General features: G+C 47.0%; 1 pseudogene; it reads right to left on the bottom strand.

The window, feature by feature from the left end:
* Positions 1–227: 227 nt before the first annotated feature.
* On the bottom strand, positions 228–6,375 carry LOC118650669 (annotated as a pseudogene).
* Between the last annotated feature and the right edge of the window lie 2,110 nt (positions 6,376–8,485).

Raw genomic sequence — 8,485 nt, 5'->3', positions numbered from 1 at the left:
TGCCTGGACGTGAGCATGGGATCCTAGGTGCAATGGGAACTTTGGAACTTCCTACTCAAATCCCTCCATGGGGTCACATGACAAGAAGTGACTAAGACCACATAGCCAGTGTCTGCAGAGTGATGCAAGGGCCCCAGCCCCTTGCCTCCTAGCAGAGGGCTCCTCCCTCCTTAGCTAAGGCAAGGGGAAGGATGACTCCTGACTGGCCAAAGAAGGAGAACCCCCTGTTATTCACAGTAGCTCACATTGTTGGTGACTTCTCCAGACAGCCTGTTGGCATGAAAACAATCAGAATAATCAATACATCCTCTGACCCAGATTCAGAGGAAGATAAACTCCAGAAGAAAGATATCCTAGATCCGATCCATAATTTGTAATTCAGTTTCACTCTGGAAAACACCTGGGTCCCAGAATTGCATCAGGTCCCACCGGGAATAACAAGGGCCCATGCTCCCAGCACAGCAAGATCAATACCACTGTTCCCAGACTCCCACACTGTTCTTGCTGCCTGGTCCCCTTGGCCCTCAAGTCCCTCTGCACCCTTTCCTCAGCCAGGGCTCAGTCCATTCATTCTGGACTGGGCAAAGTTAAGAAAGGCTATGCCTTATTTTTCTGTCTTTCTCAATGGAAGAGAAATCTATCCACTTTTCTCTCTGGTCCAGAGGTCTAGAAAGATAGTGCGGAGGAGAGCCAGGATCCAGGATCCAGGGTCATCAATGCTAATCATGTATACTTTGGACAAAGGCCCTGACTGGACACATACCCCACTACCACTGACAAAATTCAGGTTTCATTTCAGGAATAATGAATGCATTAATTGTCCCATCATACAGATAGGAATGCTGTTGCAGGGTCACTGCTGATGGATACCTGCCCATTCTCTAGCCTCTGGGTCCCCCACTTGATCTCCTTGCCCTCCAGCAGCCTGCAGTAGTTGGCTATCTCCACGTCCAGGGACAGCTTGGCTCCCAGAAGTCAGGCCAGATGTTCCTTCTGCTGCTGCAGGGCAGCCTCTACCTCAGCCCACTTGGCCTGGGCATCTTTATGGGCCACCTCACCCTTCTACTCTGGGCCTCCACAATAGTATCTTGCAGGGCAGTGCTCTTCAAGGGCCAATTGCAGGCAATAAAGGAGGCACAAGAGACCAGGTACCTACCTGTACCTAGCTGGGCTTCTCTCTTGCCCACCTTCATAATTTATTGTGGAAGGTGTGAGAATACAGAAAAGTAGGGAGAAAAACCTATCCTAACATCACCACCCCCACAAAGGTTACAACTAGGTGCCCCACCTGGTTCTTGAGGTTGGCAATTTCTGCTTGAAGTCTCTGGATGGCTCGGTTCAGCTCAATTACCTTCATTTTAATCACTTTGAGGTCATCACCCTTTCTCCAGGCAGTAACCTGGAGATCCTGGGCCTGGGACCAGGAAAAGGCAAGAGTGAAAAGGTAGCATGGGGAGAGCCAATCCCAGGCTCCTCTCCTGAGACCTCTGAACCATCTGCCCAGTCTGGTCTTTGTGGTCAAAACCAACCTATAGGGGAGACATATTCCTGTCAGCTAGGAACGTAGGGTCTAGCTGAGGAAACAAAACAAGGTCAGGCTTCCTGAAAATGTGCTTCCATGGAGGTAGGGTGGAGGCAAAGGAGAGCCTGTACAGGTGGAAGGAAGCAGGCCTGGCTGAAACACTGGCTGCCATGATACTTGGAATTAAGAGCTGACTGTACTGGTTAGAAGGTCACCTTGGTGTCTCAATGTGCCTGAGTCTGCAGAATTGGGTGGCCTCCTCTCCCATAGGACTGGCAAGTCCCCAAGTAGCCAGAGCTCTAGTAATTCCCAGAGACTTTAACAGGCACCCTGCCCATTAATCTTCAGGACAGGACATATGAGATCAAGTGATCCTACCAACCACAAGGCCAATACAGTGGTTCAATCCCTGTTGGCATGGGTGGGACCCTTATATGTCTTCTGGGCATAACTCAGCACAGGACACTTCTCCAGGTGGGCACCTTGGTATGGTACAGGTCCTCAGCCTCAGCCTTGCTCCTCTGGGTGATCTCCTTGTACTGGGTCTTGACATCGGAGAAGATGCTATTAAGATCCAGGTGTGGGTTGTTGTCCATAGAGAGGACCACATGAGTTTCCTTGACTGTCAGATCCTGTGCAGCAGGGCATGGATCAGTCCTTGGGAAAAAGCACTCACCTTTTGGAGTTCCCAGTGCTACCTCATCACCAGCCACGTGGAAGCTCAGGGGCAGCTCAGGGACAGCTCAGGGAACCTTCTCCTTCTTCCTTAGTCTTCCAAGCATCCCAGGGCTCCCAGGGAGCTTAGACAGTCCCCTAAACTCAACCACATAGAAGACTTGGAGGAACTCAATCTCCTGGTATAGGGCATCACTTTGGCCCTGAGGTCCTCCGTGACAAAGTACACACTGTCAGCATCCTGAAAAAAAAAAGAGGCAGCGGGCCCTGTGGACTGGAAGAGCTTTATCTGCACTGTCTGGATGCCACAGGGAGAGTAGCATCAATAGAGCACCTCCAAAAACATCTAGAAAACTAGGAGTGAGAACAATGCCAAGTGAATGTGCAACCTAGCGGTGATATTCTTAAGAAGTTAAAAACAAGACTTCTGAGCCAGAAATCAGAGTTGGCTTCATTCTTCTTGCAGCCTTGAACTCAGCACAGTGCTGGCTGGAAGGTTAACCGGGGCTGGGGATTCATCACAGCTGAGGAGGCTGAGCCAGCACAGAGCAGGGTGAGGAGATCCAGCACTAAGATTTGGGGAGAAAGCCCCTGCCTCTCACCTTCGCACCACAGTCATTCTCAGCATTTGTCCTATTATTTATTTCTGCTTCATATCTGATGGGATTCAATAGATAAAAAGTCTGTTATGTCTAAGATATTCCCTTTTCTCTGTTCTCCTACACCCTAAAGCAGTGGTCAGCAAACTCATTAGTCAACAGAGCCAAATATCAACAGTACAACGACTGAAATTTCTTTTGAGAGCCAAATTTTTTAAACTTAAACTATATAGGTAGGTACATTGTTATTAACTTAATTAGGGTACTCCTAAGGCTTAGGAAGAGCCACACTCAAGGGGCCAAAGAGCCACATGTGGCTCGCGAGCCACAGTTTGCAGACCACGGCCCTAAAGGAACACCCACAAACAGATTCACAAGAAGAAAACAAACAAAGATTCCTGGAAAGGAAGTCCAGTTCTATGCCATAACACTTCTTTCAGACCTAGACCTAGCAGGCAGCAGGCCTGGGTACGTGGGCTGAATACCACTGTCCTGCCTTCACCTGCTCACTCACTTCTTCCTGTGTTACTCCACGGAATCCTGGGTGCTTGTCAACTCTGCCTGCTGCCTGATCTTCTCTGCTGTGACGTGGTCCACCTGCCCCCTAAGGTGGCTGATGTAGCCTTTCAAGACAGGCTGCAGGCTGGTGGTGCAGGTACTGACATCAGCTGCTGCAGCAGCTCCCGCTTGGTCTCCAGGACCTGGTTCTTCTGCTCCAGGGACCACACCTGCAAACAGGAATTCCAAGGACTTCCGGGGCACAGCATAATGGACTGGAGAAGTCCTTGCTCACCTGGCAGAGGGATAAGTGATTCCAGTGTAGCATTAATTCCCAAAATGCTATGATAGAGGTTGTTTTGGCCCTATTGCTTGAGAAATTTCAGTTATGTGTATTTGGCCAATTGCTTAGAGCAGTGGTGCTCATACTCTGGAGGTATTAGACTCAATCATTTGGAAGATCATAAAAAACACGGTATCCAGGTTTCTTAACGCAGGACTAGGTCTAGTTTCGTGTGGTTACCAATTTCCCTGCTTGATTGACTCCCACCAAAGCGTGAGAACCACCGGCCTAGATCCATGGTCGGCAAACTGCGGCTCACGAGCCACATGCGGCTCTTTGGCCCCTTGAGTGTGGCTCTTCCTAAGCCTTAGGAGTACCCTAATTAAGTTAATAACAATGTACCTACCTATATAGTTTAAGTTTAAAAAATTTGGCTCTCAAAAGAAATTTCAATCATTGTACTGTTGATATTTGGCTCTGTTGACTAATGAGTTTGCCGACCACTGGCGGCCCCTAGATCATTTGGGAAGAGAGGATGTCAGAAAGAGACTCATCAATGAGCCAGCAAAATAACTCACTCTCTGGAACTTTCTTTTACAAATAGCCACAACTATTTGGTGCAGACAAAACATACCCTGTCCTCACCCTTCTCACTATATTTGTGACATTGCAAGAGAGAGCAGCAATAGGAGTAAAAGAGAAGAGTGAACTGATAATGTGCACCTTGAATCTGTTGAGCACCTTCCTGATAAAGATCGGGAGGCATTTCTTCCTATAGCAAATCTCATGCCCAGCATGCCCACGCCCTCTCACAGCACAGCAGTCCTCTGAGGCCCGAAAAGGAAGAACACAGTTTAGTTTTTCCCAAAGCAAGAGCATATATATATATATATATATATATATATATATATATATATATAATTGATTTTTTTACAGAGAGGAAGGGAGAGGGATAGAGAGTTAGAAACATCGATGAGAGAGAAACATTGATCAGCTGCCTCCTGCACACCCCCTACTGGGGATGTGCCCGCAACAAAAGTACATGCCCTTGACCGGAATCAAACCTGGGAACCTTCAGTCTGCAGGTCAACACTCTATCCACTGAGCCAAACCAGTTAGGGCCCAAGCAAGAACTTTAATCAAGCAGGAACCCCATACAAATTCCCATCTTTTTTTTTTCAGCTTTATTGAGGTTTAATGCACAAATAAAGTTATAATATATTTAAAGAGCACATTGTGAAAGTTAATTATCACTCCATCACATCACATATTTACCCTTTATGTGTGTGAGAGAGAATACTTAAGTTCTACTCTCAGCAAATTTTAATTATACGATACAGTGTTATCAACTATGGTCACCATGAAAGGACACTGTTCCTCAATGCACCAGCTGCACCGGTAAGTCCACCCAAACCCAAACCCAGAGCTTTGGGCATAGTCATCAATTCTACTTTACTCCTTACTGGCTTCTCCTCTTTTTTCCCAGCTCGAAGTCCTTGCAACAGTGTTCATAACTGACCCTCCCTAAGGAAGACCACCCTGAGGAAGGTGGGGGTCGGCAGAACTAGAGCTTTCTTCCCGGACAATCCTGAGCATCCCATCAATGCAAATCCCATTGATGCAGCCTTCCTGCCCCCCATTTTCCCCAAGGCTATTCAGTGTAAACCTCTATCCAAGGCTGGTCCAAGAGCAGATTGTTTGGGGTAGCTAGTATAAGAAGTCTGGCCTCCTTTTGCTGGTAAGACTAGATAAGACCTGAATGTTGGGATTCCTCAAGGCTATGGACATCACTCCCCACTCCCAGCCCTGACCAATAGAATTTGAAAATCACCTGGCCAAATCATTTGCATTGGCTCCACACTCCACTTCTTTTCCGGAGCCCACTAACTGGGCATTATCTGATTCTGGTGGTCTCCATTCCCTGGCTTTGGGAGCAAAAATGCCAGTTTGCTCAGAGAGAAACGCCTGGACTCAGAATCACATGGCAACTTATGGGGAAGAAACCATCTGCCAGTGTCTTAAAGTGTCCCTTACAAGACACCCAGTGACCATTCTGGCTCCTTTCAAACTGGACCTCTCATCCCATTCCAATGTACTGTTCCTGCAAGAGGGATCATCTTTACTTCAGGGCAGGACTGGAAGGCCCCAAGTTTGACAAGTTGCTGAGGTTCAGATCCAGTCTCCTGTGGAGGTTTGGAGAACATGAAACACCAAGTGGGCACCTTCCACCAGGACCAGCTTTAAGAGATAGGGACTGAACTAATTGACCTCAGGTAACACAGACCTGCACTGTCCAAAAGGGTAGCCACTGGCCACATTTCCATTGTGGCTGAAAGGCCTTGTCTGCAGCTCCCTGGAGTTACCAGGCCTGGCTGTCTGGTCTCCAGGCATCAGCACTCACCTTGTCAATGAAGATTCTTAATGTTCTCAAAAATGTTAAGGTTCTTAATCTGCTCCCACTGCTGCTCCGCCTCCTGGGCCTTAGGGTCAATCTTCACGCCCAAAGGCTCCAACAAGCTGGGGTTGATTACAACTTCTTAGATGCCCCCAGGCCAGACTGTTGGGCCTACTGACCCTAGTCCCCCCAAACCACCACCAAAGCCAAAGCCCAGGCCACCCAGGCTGCCCACCCCAAAACATCCACCCCCTTGGCCATGAGCCAGACCTCCAGCTACACTGGTAGAGATGCTCCTGCTCTCACCAAGACTAAGGAGACTCCAGCTACTGTAGCCTCCCTGCCCAGCGTAACCTTGGCAGCAGCCGCTGCTCTTTTGGAACAACAGTGAGTTCCTGCCCATCTCCAGCGCTCTCCTGGCAGAATGGCTGAGCCACTGCCAAAACTTCTACTCTGGCACTTCAGGCCATAGACCTGCCTGCTCATGCTGACTCAAGGGGAGTGAGTGACACTGAGAAGGTGGGAAGAGGTGTCTTAATGTTTCCCTGCTGGAGTGTGGAAGGCTCCCCGTATATATTTCCTGGAGTTGGCAGCAGGCCAAGGATAGGTTCATGGGTTTGTTTGGCTCCCTGAAAGTGACAAGAAAATAAATAACACCATCTACTTGGCAAATAGGTCAAATAATTGTTGCTTAGTTAGCAAGGTTTGCTTATTATTGTTTATCTATCAACTATCAGCTGACCTCAGCAATATGACATATATGCATTTATACACAAAAATCCTTCAAGTAGGGTGTTTTCTGAGATTGCTCATATTTCAACATTTTTAGTTTCTACCAGATTGGTACTGAAACTCAAGATACATCTCCTAGAACAGCGGTCGCTAATCAGTGGTCTGCAGACCACTGGTGGTCCGAGAGGTCCGAAAGGTTGGCCACCGCTGTCCTAGAAGCTTTAGGATAGTGATGCTGATGAATTAGAAACTGTTATCAAGAGAGAACATGCAATGGAGTTTTCTCTAGTTCATGGGAATTGCTTCTACCTCCTTACCAAAAAAATCTTTTTCCCAAAACAAATGTCCAAAAAATAATAGAGATTAAATAAACTATGTCCATCAATGGATATAGTTAATAAAAATGATAATTATATAGTTTGTTTGTGTTTTAATATTAAGTGAGAAAAGGAGAAATCAAAATTGAATAAGCAGCAAGACCACTGAATTCAAGGCACAGAATGGAAGGTTTATAATAAGACTGGAGATACCGTATGAACATAGCTATATTCTTTTTAAAAACTGACTGAAGCTAAATATTTTAATGTTCTCTCTCTCTCTATTTTTCCAAGTCTAAAGTCATCAGCAAGCATTACTTTCCTAACAGAAGCCGCCAAGCTCTATAGGGCTGCAAGCTCCTCTGCAGGGAAGTGAGAGCAGCCCTTCTTTTAGAAACTCAGACGGCCCAAGGACCCTGATCCCTTCTTTTGGTCACTCCCTAACTGTGAGGGCAGCTTCCTGAGGGAATATTCTGGATCAAAGCTCCTCTCACAACCTTTCACCCAGGCCAGGAAAATACGGGTCCCACACTGACTAGCAGTCCCATCTCAGGCCCTTCATCCTCCTCTTCCCGCTGAGGCTGCAGGCCTGGCCGAAGTCACTGTGTACAACTGTGCATGCACACATGCACCGGCAGGGCTCAGCCACTCTCTCAGCTGGTCTCCTTTTCTAGACCAAGCAAAGAAGCTGGGATGCCACCCCCACCTGGAATCCTGTACCCTGCCTGCTCAGCTGGGCCTCAGTAGCAGCCCCCACCTGTTGTACGAACACCTCAATCCCATCACTGGGAAAGATCCAGGAAGAGGAGGAAAACAGAGTGGAGTATAGTGGGAATGGTTTGGGATGTAAGATCATAGCCTTGATTTTTTTATTCCGCCTTCACTGCTTCCTGTGGTCTTTTATCGGTGGGCTTCTCAGCCTCAGTTTTGTCATCTGTCAAATAGGGTGATAATGACACCTGTCCTTGCCACTTAACCAGGGTGATATATAAACCATTCAAGAGAATGAAAATAAATGTTAGTTTTTACCATTGGTATTTTACTAAGATAAATGTTTCAGCCCACATCTTTTTTCTGGCAGCAATCTTGTTTAATCCTCACAACAGCTCTATGAGTACTTTCATTTTTTAAAAATGAAAACTAAATTTCAAAAGATTAAGCATTTTACCCAAATGATGCAATTGGTTTAGTACTAGAAATAGGATTTCAATCAAGACTGGCTGACTCTAGAACTTGATTCATAAGTGTTGAGTTGAATCCATAATTATCAAGTAGACATGGATTGGGAGCCTTGCTAAGGTGGTGAACTTCAAGCAGGTTTAGGAGGAAGCAGGGACAGAGGGCGGTGTTTACAGAGACATTGGGGAGCCCCAGTAGATGTGAGGGCTGGGAAAGAGGGGGTCACAGAAAATTAAAGGGTGAACGTGACAGCCAAATCAAGGCTGAGGAGATTAACTGTGACCA

The sequence above is a fragment of the Myotis myotis genome, unplaced genomic scaffold, assembly GCF_014108235.1.
Source record: "Myotis myotis isolate mMyoMyo1 unplaced genomic scaffold, mMyoMyo1.p scaffold_m19_p_3, whole genome shotgun sequence".
Taxonomy (NCBI): Eukaryota; Metazoa; Chordata; class Mammalia; order Chiroptera; family Vespertilionidae; genus Myotis; species Myotis myotis.
The sequence above is the reverse complement of the archived record's forward strand: the minus strand, read 5'-3'. Positions and strand labels throughout refer to the sequence as shown.